Below are 18,888 nucleotides of genomic sequence, written 5' to 3' on the forward strand. Positions count from 1 at the left end.
TTGGTAGGCTTGACACCCAATGTGGGGCTTGAACTCATGACCCAGAGATCAAAAGTTGCATGCTCCACTGACTAAGCCAGCCAAGGTGCCCTGATTTTCTCTCTCTTTTTTTTTTTTTTTTGATTTTCTCATTTTAAATGAACAAAACTAATCCCTGTTCTCCAATGGCAGAGAAAGATTTATCCAGTTTACCACAAAATAAGCCAAACTTTGTTAAATTTTATAGTTGAGATATGACGTTAGATACAGTTGCCAAGATACTTCATTGGAGAAGGAATTATCTTTACAACTGGATATTCATGTGCTAAAGAATGAATTTGAACCCCTACTTCATACCATATCAAAAATTAAACAGAATCATAGATCTAAATGTAAGACCTAAAACTATAAAGCTCCTCAAAGAAAACATGGGATTGAATCTCTGTGACCCTGGCTTTGGCAATCATTTCTTAGGGGGACACCAAAACGTATAAATGACAAAACTAAAGGTAAGTTGGATCACTCTAAAATTACAAACTTGAGCTTCAAAGGATATCAATTAAGAGACTAAGAAGACACCCCTCAGAATGTGAGAAAATGTTTGAAAATCATATATATGAAAAGGGGCTTGTGTTCAGAATATAATATATAAAGAACTTACAACTCGTTTGTTTTTTTGTTTTTTTTTAATTAGCCCAATTTAAAAATGGACATTCTTGCAGTGCCTGGGTGGCTCAGTCAGTTGAGGAGCCAACTCTTGATCTCAGCTCAGTCTTTTATTTTATTATTATTATTTTTTTAAGATTTATTTGAGATAGAGCGAGAGAACAAGCAGGAGGAGGTGCAGAGAGAGAAACAGCCTCTCCACTAAGCAGGGAGCCTGATGTGGGGCTCAATCCCAGGACCCTGAGCAAAAAGCAGACACTTAACCGACTGAGCCACCCAGGCACCCCTCAGCTCAGGTCTTGAGCTCAGGGTTGTGAGTTCAAGTACTGCATTGGGCTTCACACTGGGCATGGCACCTAGTTAAATAAATAAATGGACATTCTTCAAAGAAGATATACAAATGGCCAATAAGATCATGAAAGACATTCAACATTAGGGGATCGCTGGGTGGCTCAGCAGTTTAGCGCCTGCCTTGGGCCCAGGGCGTGATCCTGGAGTCCCAGGATCAAGTCCCACATCGAGCTCCCTGCATGGAGCCCACGTCTTCCTCTTCCTGTGTCTCTGCCTCTGTGTGTGTGTGTGTGTCTCTCACGAATAAATAAATAAAATCTTTAAAAAGAAAAAAGAAAGGCTTTCAACATCATTAGTCATTAGGGAAATGTAAGTCAAACCTTAATGAAGCATCACTTCACATCTCCCAGGATGGCTAAGATAAAGATATAGACAATAGTAAGTGTTGATAAGGATGTGAAGAAATTACAACCCTCACATTTAGCTGGTGGAAATGTAAAATGGTACAGCCACTTTGTAAAATATTATGAACAGTTCTTCAAAAAGTTAAACATAGGGTTACCATTTAATGTAGCAGTTCTACTTGTCAGTGTATACCCAAAAGAAATGCAAACGCATTCACACAAAAATTTGTGCACAAAAGCTGAGAGTGGCATTATTCATAATACCACAAAAGTGAATACAAATGTTCATCAATTGGGCACCTGGGTGGTTCAGTGGCTGAGCACCTGCCTTTGGCTTGGGTCGTGATCCTGAGGTCCTGGGATCCAGTTCTGCATTGGGCTCCCCACGGGGAGCCTACTTCTCCCTCTGCCTATGTCTCTGCCTCTCTGTGTCTCTCATGAATAAATAAATAAAATCTTAACAAAAAACAAATGTTCACCAATTGGTGAATAAAGTGTGGAATATTCATTTAATGCAATATTATATAACCATAAAAAGGAATGAAGTACTGCTACATGCTACAACATGGATTAACCTTGAAAACATTATGCTAAGTTAAAGAAACCAGAGACAAAAGACTGCTATGATGTATGTATGATTCTGTTTATATAAGATGTCCAGGATTAACCTTGAAAACATTATGCTAAGTTAAAGAAACCAGAGACAAAAGACTGCTATGATGTATGTATGATTCTGTTTATATAAGATGTCCAGAGTAGATTAAGCCATAGACATAAAGTACATCAGGGGTTGCTGGGGGCAAAGGAGAATGGGGAATCGCAGCTAGTAAGTACAGGATTTCTTCTTGAGGTCATGATAATACTATAAAATCAGATAGTGGCCAAGGTTGCACAGCTCTGTGAATGTACTAAGAGATGAATTTTATGGTATGTAAATTATATGTCAATAAAACTGTTGTTTAAATATTTATGTATAAATATGCATATAGAACCACCATAAAAGCACAGAAAACAAAGCAGTGAGAGGACTGCACTCTGAAGTCATCATATTAAAGTAGAGAAACCAGATAGGACTTACAAGCAATAACAATTTAATCATATGAAAGAAAATCAAAGGTGTAGCCAACTAGCAACTAAATAAACATGCTGAAACATCCTACCCACCCGAGTAACACAAGAGCCAAACCCATAGAAGGACAATGTTAAGAAACTTGGAATGAAAACTTACAGACTAAGAGAACAAGATTCACCATCAAAGCTTTAAGGTGCTAAAAAAATTTGTTTTTTGTAAGAGAGAGCCCGATTTATAAAGAAAATGTTCTTCTCACTTTAGATATATAGCCTGTAACAAAATGGTAAATTAAATAAAATGCTACCAAAGAAAAGAATATGCTATATCAATACATATGTAGTACAGTGCTTGGCAAATAGATGACACAATAAATATTTGTTTAATGACACATGAATATAATTCCTTTTTTTCCTGCTGAATCACTAGAAGGCATAGCCTGAAGTCCTTTAACTTAAATAAAAAGTATTTGGAATTTAAAATGCACAGCTGAAGACCTCAAAAAAGAAAAAGCAAGGATGGACAGAGATGTATACAGTATCTTCAAAGTTTCATGTCTTAAAATATCTGAACCAAGTGTGTCAGAATTTTAAGATTTATTAAAGTATGGTGGTGGGTTTATGAGTGTGAATTATATTACTCTCCACACATTCTGTGTGTTTTTAGATTTTCACTATATTAAAAGAATTAAAAAGCAAAAAGCACAATATAGACTGTCTAGACTGACAGCTAGAGTTCATATTTTCCAGCACACTTCGTTGTAGGGCATTCTCCTACTGATCGATAGCTTGCTAAAATGTCCCCATTTCTTTGCCTCTCTCTCCCAATACTTTTTAATATGACTTTGTATCTCATTCAGCAAAAGGTGGTTCCATACCCTATGAAGGTTGGGCCGACTTTGGGATTTGCTTTGGCCAAAAGAATATGGCAAAAATGACACTGTGTGAATTCCACGCCTGGACCTCAAGAGGCCCTGCTTTCTTCAGCTTGTTCTCTTGAAAGCCTTCTACCACCATCGGAGCAAGCCAAGGTGAGCCGACTAGAGAAAGAGACATGCTGAAGGAGGGAAAGACCAGTTGTCCCAGCAGAGACCCATAGCCAACAACCCTTAAACCTGTGAGAGAAGGCCATCGTGATCGGCAGAGCTGCTCATCTGCACCACAGCTGACTGCAGACACATAAGTGACCCAGCTGAGACCAAAACTGTTGCCCAGCTCACCTATAACCTCATAAGCACTAAGAAATGCTTAATATTTCATGTTACTGAGGTTTTGTGGTGCATTGTTGTACAGCATGTGATGGCTTGGGATCTCCTGAAATCAGTCACTGAAATAGAATTAGAGGTGCAAAAATTTTATTAGAGAGCAGGGGAGACAAATACTGGCCAAGGAGAACTGTCATACTGCTACACAGACCTGACAAAGCCGCTGCTGGTCCAGGCGTGTAAGTGGCAAGGCCCTCACTCAGTCACTGGCTGAGGCTGCTTGAAAGCTAGTGCAGACACTGAAGAAGCTGTCCACCTACCACTTCTTTGTACCTGAGCAGCAAGAACTTTCTCGAAAGGAGCTGCACCTCTGTGCGTCTGCCGTTGTCCAGTCCTTGCACCACGCAAATCCACTTCTCCATACTTGTCCAGGGAGTAGCTCAGGGTAACCTCCATCACTGCACTTGTTTTTAGAGCCTGCACCAGCTGTCCTAGCCTGTCTTCATGATCCATTCCGAGTCCTTCTTGCCCTTAGCTACCACCTCTTCTGGTCTTGGTGGCTTACCTGGTGGTAGTAGGACCCAAACTTTCATCATCAGGGTGTCTTAACCCCTAGTGATCATATCCTTCTCAGGCTGGGGTTGCTTCACTTGTCTGTTCACAATTACGTTTGACCAAAGGAGAATCAAGAACCAAGAAGATAACCAAGTGGGTCTTATGAGTTCTAAACATATGCTTCTCTGTTCCCATTGTGTAAAATTAGCCTTACTTCCCATTGCTGATCAGAGTTAATTATCCCTGCCAACATGGTCACTATTCTCACTTCCTGGTCCCTGGCCACAAGGGGTTGAAAGTATCCAGATGGCAGCCATAGTTTGTAATTCAGCTGGACCCTCACTCTATCCTCTGGTGAAAGCATGGCTCTATTGACAAACAGAACCTCTAATCCTGTAGACTCCGAGAAGCATGACTCAGTAGATCATTGGGAGAGATGGTAAGTGAGGCCAGTCCCGTTGCCATCCCCTCATTTCCAGTTCCACATAATCTTCTGATTGGAGACACAGTACCATAAAAAGAGAGATCTCTAGTATTACGTGTATACTGCATTCTGGAGGGTTAAGCCACCTCTTCACAGGGTATTGCCTCCAACTTTGCACTTCAGCTATGACTTCTTCCCTCAGGGGAAAACATATACCCATACATGTACATATACATATGTATGAAACTAGAAGTAAGAAGTGTAATGCATAATAGCTTTTAAAAATAAGTACCATTGCATCCATCAAAAACAAATCCATAAAGCATGTGAGCATAAAATCTAAATCTCTCAAAGTCATATTCATGGAACAAGTGATCATTATTAGCCCCCATCTTCCAATAAAAATGAAGCGTCTATTGCAAGATCAAGACCGGGGCTCTCAGGGGTCATAGCTTCAGATTCAAAACATAATAAAATACCTGGAAGTGTCAAAAATGAGAGTTCACTTCCTGACAGAAGGATATTTTTATTCAAACTCTTGACATCTGAAAAAGAGCAATGTTAGCGGTTTATATACAGTGACCTAGAGCTTCTAATATCCTTTGGCCAAGTCAAATTTTAATCCCTTTCCTGTGCCACTGCCTTCTATTTATTCCTGCCTACATTCTAACCTTTCAAAAATTTCTTCTTTCACTCCTACCACCTTCTTTCCTTCACTTTGTCCATATCTCTTTCACTGTATTTTCCTTTGGCACTCCCTTTGGTTTTCTAAACTGCTGTGTGCCTCAGTTTCCTCATCTGTAAAATAGGGATAATAATAGTGGTTATCTCACAAGAGAGTTGTGAGGATTAAAATGAATTAATATATTAGTTGTTGGGGCTGCTGTAATAAACTACCATAAACTGAGTGGCTTAAACAACAGAAAGTTATTGTCTCCCAGTTCTGGAGTCTGGAAGTCCAAGACAAATGGGTTGAGAGGGCCATACCCTCTCTGAAGTTTCTAGGGAACAATCTGTTCCAGGCCTCTTCCCTTGCCTCACGTAGTTCTTGGCTTGTGACTGCATCACTCCAGTTGGTGGTCTTCCTATGTATATATTGCTGTGTCCAAATTTCCCCTTTTCATAAGAACACTAGTCTTATTGGGTTAGAGGCTTACCCTACACCACTATGACCCCATTTTAACTAATTATATCAGCAGCTACTCTATGTCCAAATACGGTCACATTCTGAGGTAGTGGGACTTTAACACAGGAATCGGGGTGGTGGGGAGCGGGAGTGACACAATTCAACTCATAACACATATGTAAAGAACCTAGAACAGTTCCTGGCACATAAAAGGCACTATGTGAATATTTGCTATTGATTGAGTGCATACTATGTGTGGAGCACTGTGCTAGGTACTGAGGATTTAACAGTGAAGTAGACACTGCTCTATTCCTCAAGGAGCTCATAGTCTGATAAGATCTAAGGTAGAGATGACATAGGGTGACTATCATTCCAGTTTGCTTATCAATGACTAGGGGATGGAGGGAGAGGTGGAAAGGGGTTGTTGGGACATAGGACTTTCAGTGCAAACACCCAGAAAGTTCAGGGCAAATCAGGCCAAGTCATTAACTCTGGCAGTGAGCAAGATGGGAGGATATAGGCTCCAAGAGGAAAATAAGAGAGGTATAGTGGCAGGAACTGCTTATTTTCCCCAATATCTGTTATCTCCTTGGCATTTGATCATCAAGAATAAAGACTACAGGGATGCCTGGGTGGCTCAGTGACTGAGCATCTGCCTTTGGCTCAGGAAGTGATCCTGAAGTCCCGGAATCGAGTCCCAGATGGGGCTCCCGGCATGAAGCCTGCTTCTCCCTCTGCCTATGTCTCTGCGTCTCTGTGTGTGTGTGTGTGTGTGTGTGTGTGTGTGTGTGTGTGTGTGTCTCATGAATAAATAAATTTTTAAAATCTTAAAAGAAAAAAAAGAATAAAGACTACATTCTCCAGTGTACCATGACCTCAGGCATGGCCATGTAACTAAATTCTGGCCAATGGAAAATGATGTGTACAACTTCAGAGAGACGTTTTAAAGGGAAGTGGCATACCCTTCTTCACCTCCTTTGTTACTAGAATTTGAGTATAATGGTTGAAATTAGAACAGTCATCTTTAACCACAAGATGGAAGGCAAATACTAACTGGGAGCCTGGACCTGTGTTGATTATGGAGAAGGCATACCTATCAGACCTCATACATCTACACTTCATTTATGTGAGAAATAAACTACTTTTTAATGCTGTGATTATTTGGGCTTTTCTGTCACACAGTTAACATAATTCAATATACTACACATATTAACCTCTGTCTTAAACAGTCATGAGAAGAGCTAAGAGAGAAAGAAAGAATTCTACACAGAAGAAAAGTCATATTTCATATCTGCTAAAGGCTTAATATCCAACATATAAAAGAACTTATAAAACTGAACACACACACACACACACACACACACACACATACAAAATAATCCAGCTAAAAATGAGCAGAAGACATGAATAGACATTTTTCCAAAGAAGACATACAGATGGCCAGCAGACACATGAAAAGATGCTCAACATCCCTCAACATCAGGGAAATACAATCAAAACTATGATGAGATATCACCTCATATCTGTCAGAATGGCTAAAGTTAATAATACAGGAAACAACTGGTATTGGTGGGAATGTGGAGAAAGGGGAACCCTCCTACACTGTTGGTGGGAATGCAAATTTGTGCATCCACTCTGGAAAACATAATGGAGGTTCTTCAAAAAAGTTAAAAATAGAACTACCCTATCAACCCAGCAATTGCACTTCTAGTATTTACCCAAAGGATACAAAAATACTGGTTTGAAGGAATACATACACCCTACTGTTTATGGCAGCATTTATCAACAATAGCCAAATTATGGAAAGAACCTAAGTGTCCATTGACTGACGAATAGATAAAGAAGAATATATCTGTGATATATATATATATATATATATATATATATATATATGAGGAATATTACTTAGCCATCAAAAAGAATGAAACCTTGCCATTTGTAGTGACATGGATGGAAGTAAAGAATATTATGCTAAGTGAAATAAGTCAGTCAGAGAAAGACAAATATCACATGATTTCACTTGTATGTGGAATTTAAGAAACAAAACAAATGAACATATGGGGGAGGGGGAAGGAGGCAAACCAGGAAGCAGACTCTTAACCACAGAGAACAAACTGTGGGTTATTGGAGGGGAGGTGGGTTGGGGATGGCTTACATAGGTGATGGGGATTAAGGAGGGCACTTGTTGTGATAAGCACTGGATATTGTAAGGGATGAATCACTAAATTCTACACCTGAAACTAATATTACACTGTAAGGCTAAATAACTGGAATTTAAATAAAAACAATGGAAAAAATAGAAAAAAGGTCATGTTTAAAGGCTTGCAAGCAAGAGAGTCTGGAATAATTTCAGATTTCATGAAAGTGGACTAAATAATCAGGAAAAGACCTCTCTGTTAAGTAATAACAGAAATTCTATTCCCAGTTCTAATGTGTGTGGGTTTTCCTAGACCATCAAGCAGCTCTTGGATACCACCTGGGTGTCCTATAATTCTGGCACTACCTACTAGGGAATAGCATGAGACAGGAGGTACCAATGACTTCTCTTCCGGTTTAATTAATTTGTTAGAGCAGCTCACAGAATTCAGAGGAACATTTTCCTTACTAGATTACCAGTTTATTATGAAAGGATATAATTCAGGAACAGCCAGGTAGAAGAGATGCATAGAACAGGGTATGGGAAAAGGGCATGGAGCTACCATGCCCTCTCTGATCATGCCACTCTCTCTAAATCTCCATGTGTTCATCAACCTGGAAGATCTCTAAACCCAGTCCTTGTGGGGCTTTGTGGAAGCTTCATTGCAAAGGCATGATTGGTTACATCACTGATCATTGACAACTCATATAACCTCCCTCACTTCTCCCTTTCCTGGAGGTCAGTGAAAGGACTGAAAGTTTCAACCCTCTAATCATGTGATCCGCTTTACTGGCAACCATCCCTATCCTGTGGTGTGGTCCAAAAGATACCCATTAACATAACAAAATATAACTTTTCCTCTCTCTTCACGTGAAATTCCAAAGGTTTTAGGAGCTCTTTGCCAGAAGGAGGAAGACCAAATCTATATTTCTTATTATAAATTATAATGCCATTTCCCTAATAGAGTAAGGGAAATCTCCAAAGACTAAAAATTAAGAAGGAACTATAACCAGAGTGGTAATAATAGTTGACACACATACAAGATACATTTTAAATATATCTTGACTCACTTAATCCTAACAACAACCTTATGAGGTAGGTACTATTTTGGTAAAAAGAAACAGGTCCAAAATGGAGTCACTCATACTAAGCCCCATGCTATGTCTTGTGTAAACCAAGAGTTAATACCTAAACTAATTGTAGTTTCAGCCTCTCCCATGAATATCTTAAGCAGTCAGTCTGGAATTTCCTAGTCAGCACTACTGAGGCTATCCACCTGATAGACTGCTTTCATTCCCTAAAAGATGGTGACCTTGCCTGAAATAATCCACTCTTGTTCCCCTTCTGCCTCCCATTTCATACAGCTCCTGGGAACTCCTTTATGTTTGCTAGATGAAATGGTGTCCAGTTTATGAACCATTGAAATGGATCAGTTAGATCTTTTAATTCACACAGTTGATTTTTTTTAACAGATTTGGTGGCAGAGATGGAATCCAAAGTGAACTTCTAGTAGCATTCAGAGACAATGAGAACCAGAAAGGGTACCCTCAAATCCTTTGAGTTCTGTCTTTATCACTATTTCTGAGGGCCATGAGTAAGTTCCTCTCAGTTCTGAGCTCCCTTGTCTTTGCATCAAGCTCCTGATCTAATTGGCTTTCTGGTCAGTTCCATACTGGGAACTGCTGGTAGTTCAGGTTGCAATTATCATGTAATTGATGAAAACTTTCAGCCTTTGATTCTGTCCTAAGATCCAGGTGGGAACTGCTGGTGGGAGTTCACAGTTCCCCATTTATGTGGAACCCCACCCCCCACCCCCCACCCCATCCTAGTTCCCAGTCCCTATTTGTTGAGGTATGCTGGCTCAATTCTTCCCACATTCCAACTTCCAAGGTGGGAATTGTTGGTGTTGTACATGGGATCTTCTGTTGGCAAGAATGTATTAACATTTCTTGGTTACTGCCAGTATATTAAGATGTACGTGTTTGTCTTATTTTGTGTAGATAAAGGCCATTGCTAGTGGGAATCTTGGAAGCAGCCACAAAATTGGCAGGCACAGACCAAACATTTAAAAGCTGTGAGAGTGCTTACCACCAAACCCGAAGACCTCTGTGTTAGAATAAGTCGGTCATAGAATAGGCCAGATTGACACTGGGTCGTTCACCAACCTCAAGAAAATTTCCATGCAGTGAGATACTGTAAAACATCACACATTTTCCAATCCAGTGCCATATCCTTATCAGGTATTATATCCAAGAAACCCAAAGGTTTAGATAGATAGATCCTTAAAGAACCAAGTGTGCCACCTTCTTGCATACCTGATTATTTTATGTTTAAGTACTATATAGTCCCCAAAGTGATAAATATCTACAAAAGTGGCAAAATCTTACTAAAAACAAAACAATTACAATGACCATTATGCAGAACATTCCAATTAGACAATATCATCCATTTAAGAAGAGCAGTAGAAAGTAAGGGTTCTCAAGTTAAACGAACAGAATGATATACCAATTTTAATTGGTATGCAGAACTTTCAAAAAGACTGTGATTCCAAAATAACTTCATTAAAAAATTTGTTACAAAAGGCCAATGAAAAGCTAAGGATATGAGAGATATCTAAACCAAGATGGTAAGACTGACTGACATGATTCCTATTGAATCCTTCTATCCTTCCTTACCTGAGTACTCATGCTTTATTAACTCTTTGTCTGAATTGACTTTCCACTCTGAAGAGGCTACTAAACAGCTACCTTTAATAATAAAACTCCTTGAGATTACAGGAGATCCTCCTCATATCTTTTACTCCTGGTCAAATACCAAACTAAGGGCCATAGTTAAAGAATTTCCTAAGCCCAGGAAGGGTCCTCAAAAGTTTTCTGAAGAATTTAGAGTCATTATCAGGGCCTATGACTCTGGGCTGTGAGATCTTAATCAGTTTCTGCACATGCTAGGAAGACCTGGGGGAGTCCAAAAATGGATGCAGGAAGCAGGATGGTATAACCCAGAGGATGATATCTGAGAATCTTGACCTTCAACACGGTCCCCTCATGGACCAGAAAAAGCTCACAAAATAGCAACTGATCTTTAAAAGTCATTCCTAGAGTCTTACCTGCTCACATTGATTGGTCTATTATTCAAACATTCAAATAAAGGAATATGATGAATCTGTGGCAGACTGAAAAGCCCAAATGGGGGCTCTCTTCCTATGGCATTCCAGGTTCCATACAATAAGTGAGGTCACCCAATCTGCTCTAGCTGCTCTGTTTGTAAATGGATTATCTCCTCAGGTTAGTGGATTGATAAAAAAGCAACAAATAGGATGGGAGGTTACCAGTTTGAGTGAACTTGTGACATAGTTGAGTAATTTGAAAGGACTTTGGAACAAGACTAAAGTTCACCAAGCGTTAGAACAGCTCCCAGACTATGTGCCTAAAATAACACTTGGACCTCCCTCATTGCGCACATCTAAGGGTCAACCATCAAAATGATGGCCTAAGGGTCAATGTTTCATTTGCAATCAACTGGCACACTGGGGGAAAAGGTGTCTTCCGAGACTCCTACGCGAATTCTTCAACATCAACTCCGATGAAGTAGCTCTGTAGTCAGAAGCTGATAATCAGAACCTGATTTAAGTTGCAACTCAAGTCTTTGCGGCATTACAAATCTTTACAAAACTAGAAAAACAGCTTAGATTCAAAATCTTTTTATAACTAGTGAGTTCTGTACTGATTCATGGCAGTAATTCTAAAATGAAAGCTGCAAGGTCTCTCTCTCTCTCACTTCCCCCCCTCCATATGTGTGTGTGTGTGTGTGTGTGTGTGTGTGTGTGTGTGTATACACACATACATACACTGTAGATGTAAAGTAATTTTCTACCTCTGGATGGTATTGCCAAATTTAATTATTATAAGAGCTCTATTGAAGTGGCTTAAAGACAATTGTTTATACAAATTAAATTCTCAGAAATAGAATAGAAACTAACCCAAATGAATTTTGAGTTCACATAATCTAGGAAAATATATGATATTAAAGCTAATTTAAAGTTTATTGACTTAATTAAAATAGACATGTGTTCAGATTATCAACATTAAAAAATACAAATATACAATTTTTATTCTACATATGCTTGTGGGTTTTTTTAAGATTTTATTTATTCATGAGAGACACAGAGAGAGGCAAAGACATAGGCAGAGGGAGAAGCAGGCTCCTCATATGGAGCCTGACGTAGAACTTGATCCCAGGACTCCAGGATCACACCCTGAGCCAAAGGCAGATGCTTAACCACTGAGCCACTTAGGCGTCCCTCTACATATGCTTATTAAAGGTCAAAATGAGTTCATGTTATCTCACACAAAATTTGTCAATAAGAAAAATAGCTGAGGATGATAAATGGTTTTGTTTAATGTCTAATTAAGTTTTTATTAGGATAAAGATTTTTAAGTGAACTTTCAAGATACTTTCCCAAATCTTTTTGGTAATTTGAAACCTTAAATTATTGCTAAGTTAAATGATGAATTAAGTTAAATTCATTGAATATCCAGATCATTGTATGTATCTATTTCCAAATAAGATACTGAAACATTAATTACTGAACATAAGTTTATCCACTTTTTGCTTCCTTTTACAGTAGAACTAAAGGTATTTGTGCCTATGAATAAACATGCTCTATGCCCTGCTGAAAAATTTATTATGAGAAACCATATATTCCTAGAGATTATATAAGGTATTTATAAATTTGCAAACCCACACAATGTTAATGTGAAAGACAGTCCATGATTGTTTACTTCTTTTTTTAAAAAAATATTTTATTTATTTATTTATTTGAGAGAGAGCATGAGCAGGGGAGCAGCAGAGAGAGAGGGACAAGATGCTCAACTGACTGAGCTATCCAGGTGCCCCAATTGTTTACTTCTTTTTTTTCCCACTAGGAATAAGGTTTCTAAGGGTTAAGAATTTTAATATACATAACTAAAACTAGTAGAAGTAAAGGAAACATATCTGTATGCAAGGAAAGTACGGTGCACATTTTCAGTAAAAGAAAGTATGAGGAGGGTGCCTGGGTGGTTCAGTTGGTTAGACAGCTGCCTTCAGCTTGGGTCATAATCTCAGGGTCCTGGGATTGAGCCCCATGTCAGGTTCCCTGCTCAGCGGGCAGTCTGCTTCTCTCTCTGCCTTCCCCCTCCCTTTTTCATTCTCTCTCTCTCTCAAATGGATAAATAAAATCTTAAAAAAGAAAAAAAAAGAAAGAAAGTACACGGAATGAAAAAATATTTTTATTGAGGGAAAAGAAAGTAATTTTGTTCTAAGAGAGGCTGGTTATTTCAGAATGGCAAAGAGGAAAACATAGGACAAACCATAGAAAGTTCATGGAAGAAAGAATTTTGAGATAGGAATTTTATATATGCCAAGCTGGGTAAGACTGCATGAATTTATTACAAGTGTTTAAAAAATAAGCTATAATCGGAGCACCTGGGTGCTGAGTTGATGGGGCAGCCAACTCAATTTTAGCTGAGGTCATGATCTCAGGGTCCTGGGATTGAACCACCACATCAGGCTCTGTGCTCAGTGGAGAGTGCTTCAGGATTCTTTTTCTCCCTCTGTGCCTCCCCCTGCTTACTCTTTCTCTCTCTCAAATCAATAAATAAATTTTTTTTTAATTTTTCTTTTTCTTTTTTTTTTTTTATTTATGATAGTCACACACACACAGAGAGAGAGAGAGAGAGGCAGAGACACAGGCAGAGGGAGAAGCAGGCTCCATGCACCGGGAGCCCGACGTGGGATTCGATCCCGGGTCTCCATGATCGCGCCCTGGGCTAAAGGCAGGCGCTAAACCGCTGCCACCCAGGGATCCCAATAAATAAATCTTAAAAAAAAAAAAAAAAAAAAAGCTATAGGGGCACCTGGGTGGTTCAGTGGTTGAGCGTCTGCCTTCAGCTCAGAGCATGACCCCATGGTCCTAGGATCAAGTCCCACATTGGGCTCCCCCCAGGGAGCCTGCTTCTCCCTCTGCCTATGTTTCTGCCTCTCTCTGTGTGTGTCTCTCATGAATAAATAAATAAAATCTTTTAAAAAAAGCTTTATTATAAATGGTATACTTATGTAAAACTAAATCTTAACATTCATCTGCTAAAAGGACAAACTTTCTTAGATTATTGGTCTGCTCTTAATAAGAAACTGCACAACTGTTTGACTTTCTGTATTTGCCAATGGAGTCGTTAATTGTCAGCATGCTTAAATGGATAACTAAATATTGTTTCACAGTGACTATGATCCTATTTGACCTTTTTTGAGATTTTTGACAAACTCCCCAACATCAAAGTCTAAATGAAGTCTTTTTGACTTCACACTAACTTTGGGATTTTTTAAGAGGATACATGGAACATCTAAAAAGACTTCCTCTCTCTTCTTACAAAAAGGAAGATGTTAAAGTACTTAGATATATTTGCCATGTTAAATTATAGGGGGAACATTGTCAAATGGGAAGTAATACTAAGCATTCTTTATGTTGTATTTATATAGGTCTAAGGTATAAATGTTCCAAAAATTGTGTGAAACTCCTGGCAATCTGATACGTCCTGATAGAATGTTGTCAATCATAATTCCAGTTAATATTATAAAATATTACGTGTCACAAAAATAACCAAGCTTCCTTATCAGCTCCATTATAATGAACTCTCATCAGATCTTTATAATGGGAATTTTGAAGTCTTTTGTTAGTTGCAGAAAATTACTGTTTTACTCTGATGCTTTGCGAAAGTAGAAGTGCTTCATCTTCAAGAACATTCGTGGAAAAGACTGGCAAACCCAAGGTTCTGATAACTTTATGATCATAAAACTGAACTAGGTAAGAATTTCCAGAACAAATAGAAAAAAACTGGACTCAAGCAGAACAAGAATAAATAAGATGGGATTGAGTGAACTGAGGAATATGATTGTAATTTTTATGACTTCTTGTTTGAAACAGCTCTGGTTAATGTGTTGCTTTTCCAGATTTGAGGAAACTTTAAGTTATCCATGACTCACAGCAATTTAGTAAAGTGTGCTATTGTAAACAAAGATGAAACATTTATTTTTTCTCTATACTTGCCCCCTTCAGAATTTAGAAACTCTTGAGCATTTTTTTTTTTGTAGTAAACTTGTTATTTACACAAATTCAGTAAGAATCTAAACTTGGAAACATTAGTTATATTACCAAAGCTTTGATTGGAATGTCATATTTGAGATAGAAGGGCATAGACTCAGATATGATCAGACAGTTTTAAGGAACTAAAGTTGACTTTACAGAGCCAATAAGGCCCCTTAATAAAAATAGACTTGGTACCTTGCTTACAAGATTCCAACAAAGTAAGCTTAAGAAGTGCTTATATGGGGCCATGGTCCTGGGAGATTCATGGGTAATGGCACTGTTACTCACAGTCAGATGGTAGCACAGTGCTAAGCACACATTGTGCTTTAGCAACAGCAGTGGAGACACTCCTGCCATTATAACCCCCGTGCTGGTGCAACCACCCTCGCTCCCTCTCTGTTCTTCCTCCCTTCATTCACACTGTAACTGATCAGCTGAAGGAAGGACAGATTGCTGACTTCAAGGAAATTTTCTCCCTATTAGACAAAGATGGCGACGGCACCATCACAACAAAGAACTTGGAACTCTCATGAAGTCACTGGGTCAGAACCCAAAAGAAGCAAAATTATAGGATATGACCAACAAGTTGGATGTTGATGATAATGGCACCACTGATTTCCCAGAATTTTCGACCATGATGGCTAAAAGACATGAAAGATACAAACAATAAAGAAAAGATTCATGAAACATTTTGAGTCTTTGACAAGGATGGCAGTGGTTACATCAGTGCAGTAGAACTACATCACCGTCATGACAAACTCAGGAGAAAAATTAACAGATGAAGAAGTAGATGAAATGATCAAAGAAGCAGATACTGATGGAGATGGACGAGTCAACTATGAAGAATTTGTACAGATGGTGACTGCAAAATGAAGACCTACTTTCAACTCCTTCCCCCTACCCTTAGAAGAATCAAATTGAATATTTTACTTATCTCTAGAAAAAAAAAAGTTATTTTCCTCATTCTATTTATGTATAGAAAAAAAAAGTGTTTATATGGTCAATCACTATTCTTGCTGCACTTATGTAAATGATCAGACTAAGTCCAATGCAAACAACCTAACTTTGCTATGATTATCTTTGGAAAAAAGAAATGGAGATAATTGTAGAGAAAAAAATTTTGTTTGCACCTTTGTAGATATTAGATTCTAATTCTGTTAATTATCTTTGAGGTTTTGTTTTATACCTTCAAATTGGATTGGATCCTGGATTTATTTTTTTTTCACAGGTAGGCTCCATGCTCTGTGTGCAGCCCTTTGTGGGCCTCAAACTCACAACCCTGAGACCAAGACCTGAGTTGAGATCAAGAGTCAGATGTTTAACTGATTGTGCCATCAGGTGCCCTGGATCCTAAATTCTTCTAGCTTCTTCAAATATTTGGCTACAACTCTCCAAACTAACATTTACAATTTTTTCCCGCCCTTCTAATTTGAAATCACTAAGAACAAAGACTTCCCTTGAATTTCTTTGCAAGAGAATACCTTAGGTCCTCCTCACTACCTAGATGGTAGCCAAACTTAGGGGACTTGGGCACACATCTCACAGCTAAAGAAGCCTCTCCCTGACATTTTGTTGTGTGCAGACACTGGAGACCTTTAAATCAAATCGACTAGGAAGAAAAGTAGCTAACATTGGTGTAGACTGTTTCCACCCAAGACACTGGATCAAGACTTCATATTTTAACTAAACATGAAACACTTTCTTCTTCCCTTTCTTTCTTTTACTCTGGCACTGGCCTTGAAAGGTAATGCCATCATCTGTATCTCCCAGGCCATTACTAATGGGGCAATCTTTCCAACTGCCTCACCCATTTCCCTGTCTCTGGTTAAGAACCCTAAACCTAGGGAAATTTGTATCCAGGTTCTGGACAAAAAACAAAAAACAAAAACAAAAAAAATTTAATTCTTAAAAAAGGGACACAGGGCAACCAGAATAGAACTGCCTATGTGGACTACAGGGCCTTAACATTTTACTGGCTTCCATGACTGTCACCTTTCTAGGCCTGACTCACAAATTCCAATAGGAATTATTAGGAGGCATTCATGATTCAGGATTGGTTTCCTTTATCAGGACCCTACTTCCCTGGTCAGTAGTGAGTACATATAAGATTATGATCAAGAATTTCTCTTTAGGGGATCCCTGGGTGGCTCAGCGGTTTGGCGCCTGTCTTTGGCCCAGGGCACGATCCTGGAGCCCTGGGATCCAGTCCCACGTCAGGCTCCTGGCATGGAGCCTGCTTTTCCCTCTGCCTGTGTTTCTGCCTCTCTCTCTCTGTCTATCATGAATAAATAAATAAAAGAAAAAAAAAGAATTTCTCTTTAACTCTTGAAATATTACAGAATCTGCTGCTAAAACTGTAGTTGCCCAACAAAAATCCTTTGACTCTCTGGCCAAAATTGTTCTTGATAATAGGATGTCCCTTGATTATCTTTTAGTTGAGCAGGAGATATCTGTGCTATGGCCAACATCATCTGCCATAACTGGATTAATACTTTGGGGGAAGTTGAAACTCAGTTACATAAGATCACTGAGAAAATCACTTGGCTTAAAAAGTATCTCCTTTAATGGGGTCTTTCTTTGACTTATTTGATTTTGATTCTTTGGGTCTTGGGTACCATGGCTTTTAGGTATACTCGAGACATCGGGAATTATCCTGGTTATAATAATCATAGAAATCTCCCTGGTGCATTGTATTGTCTTAAGATCTTTAAATATATATTTGCAGCCACTAACCACCAAGCAAATGATCTCCCTAAGACAGGAACATCAGAAAAGGAACAAAGAGAATGACCAAAAAAGTTGTGAACCAGAAGACATGGCCTGTGAATATCACAGCAATTTAGATAAAACATCACAACCTGTGAATACCATACATAGGATCAACAAAGACTGTGAGAACTTCACAGAGTGACAGCTGAGAGTGATGCTAATACTTAAATTTTGATGTCTCTCAGTTAAGCTGACAGTCTGATCAAAAGGGGTTAATTTTTAGAAGGACAGCCAAATCCCAAATGGAGTCACTCTGCTAAGCTTCATGTCAGCAAACCAAGATTTAATACCTGACCCAATCAGCCTCTCCCAGGAATGTAACCTTAACCAGTCAGTCTGGAATTTCCTGGTCAGAACTATTGAGTTAATCCACCCTATAGACCCTTTTGTCCCCTAAAGGAAGTTCACTTTACCTGAAACAATCCACTGTCTTCTCCCTTCTGTCTATAAAAGCTTTCTGTTTTGTTCTACTCCTTGGAGCTCCTTTTTGTTTGTTTGGATGCTGCCTGATTTATGGATCATTGAATAAAGACAACTTGACCTTTAAATTTACTCAGTTGAATTTTGTTTTTAACAGTTTGTAGCCTCATTTTATAGATAAGGACACTAACTCGCATAAAGGTTATAGGAGACATAAGGTACATGGTACAAGTTACATGGATGTCAGACCAGAATCTTAGAAGAGAAAAAACACTTGAGGAAAGACAACTTTTGAAAAGATAATGACTGAATATTTTCCAGGATTAATAAAAATCATGAATCTTCATATTAATGAAGCACACCAAATCCCAAATAGATCTCTAAAACAATACTAATACAAAAAATAATAAATAACATTTATTGAGTATTTAAGAATTAGGCACTATTCTAAGTGAATTATATAAATTATATCATTAACCTTGACAACAATCTTATGAGATAGTCTCTGCCATTATTCCCAGTTTGCACATAAGGAAACTGAGACAGAGAGGTCAAGTAACCCGCCCAAGATTACAGCTGAAGCCAGGAATGAAACTCAACTATTTGATTCCGAAGAATACAACTTTCACACCAAGAAAAGAAAGGTTTTTTGTTTGTTTGTTTGTTTTTGTTTTGTTTTTTAAGGTTTTATTTATTTGACAGAGAGAGCGAGCACAAGCAG

At 38.5% G+C, this 18,888-nt stretch overlaps 1 pseudogene; it reads left to right on the plus strand.

Annotated features, from left to right (window-relative positions):
- Window positions 1-15,507: 15,507 nt before the first annotated feature.
- On the plus strand, window positions 15,508-18,283 carry LOC144282540 (calmodulin pseudogene; annotated as a pseudogene).
- Window positions 18,284-18,888: the final 605 nt, after the last annotated feature.

This window comes from Canis aureus, chromosome 13 (genome assembly GCF_053574225.1).
Source record: "Canis aureus isolate CA01 chromosome 13, VMU_Caureus_v.1.0, whole genome shotgun sequence".
Taxonomy (NCBI): domain Eukaryota; kingdom Metazoa; phylum Chordata; class Mammalia; order Carnivora; family Canidae; genus Canis; species Canis aureus.